The 836-nt window shown below is 48.6% G+C and overlaps 1 pseudogene across 1 annotated transcript in view; it reads left to right on the top strand.

Moving 5' to 3' along the window:
* LOC104994576 overlaps positions 1-836 on the top strand; it is a 17,014-nt pseudogene that overhangs the window by 1,148 nt on the left and 15,030 nt on the right. The window lies entirely within an intron of this gene.

The following is an 836-nucleotide window of genomic DNA, read 5'->3' as shown; positions in this document are numbered from 1 at the left end:
AGATGGTGACTGCAGCCATGAAATTAAAAGACGCTTACTCCTTGGAAGGAAGGTTATGACCAACCTAGATAGCATATTCAAAAGCAGAGACATTACTTTACCAACAAAGGTTCGTCTAGTCAAGGCTATGGTTTTTCCTGTGGTCATGTATGGATGTGACAGTTGGACTGTGAAGAAGGCTGAGCACAGAAGAATTGATGCTTTTGAACTGTGGTGAGGAGAAGACTCTTGAGAGTCCCTTGGACTGCAAGGAGATCCAACCAGTCCATTCTGAAGGAGATCAGCCCTGGGATTTCTTTGGAAGGAATGATGCTAAAGCTGAAACTCCAGTACTTTGGCCACCTCATGCGAAGAGTTGACTCACTGGAAAAGCCTCTGATGCTGGGAGGGATTGGGGGCAGGAGGAGAAGGGGACGACAGAGGCTGAGATGGCTGGATGGCATCACTGACTCAATGAACGTGAGTCTGAGTGAACTCCGGGAGTTGGTGATCGACAGGGAGGCCTGGCGTGCTGCGATTCATGGGGTCGCAAAGAGTCGGACACGACTGAGCGACTAATCTGATCTGATCCTAGTCTCTCATTCTAGAAATTTCCAAGGACTAATATAGATCATCCCTGATCTCTGAGATGAGGCTGTTATCTAGCTGTTGTGCTGCTCTTTTCAAAACCATGCTCCTGAATATTCTGTAGCTCAGAGGGTAAAAAAGGTAGTAATACATCTGAGAATCTGATGTATAGCCTGATGACTTTAGTTGCTGCTGCTGGGAAGTCGCTTCAGTCGTGTCCGACTCTGTGCGACCCCAGAGACGGCAACCCCCCAGGCTCCCCCGTCCCT

Source organism: Bison bison, unplaced genomic scaffold (assembly GCF_000754665.1).
Source record: "Bison bison bison isolate TAMUID 2011002044 unplaced genomic scaffold, Bison_UMD1.0 scf7180017864260, whole genome shotgun sequence".
Taxonomy (NCBI): domain Eukaryota; kingdom Metazoa; phylum Chordata; class Mammalia; order Artiodactyla; family Bovidae; genus Bison; species Bison bison.
This window is presented reverse-complemented; position numbering and strand designations above follow the sequence as displayed.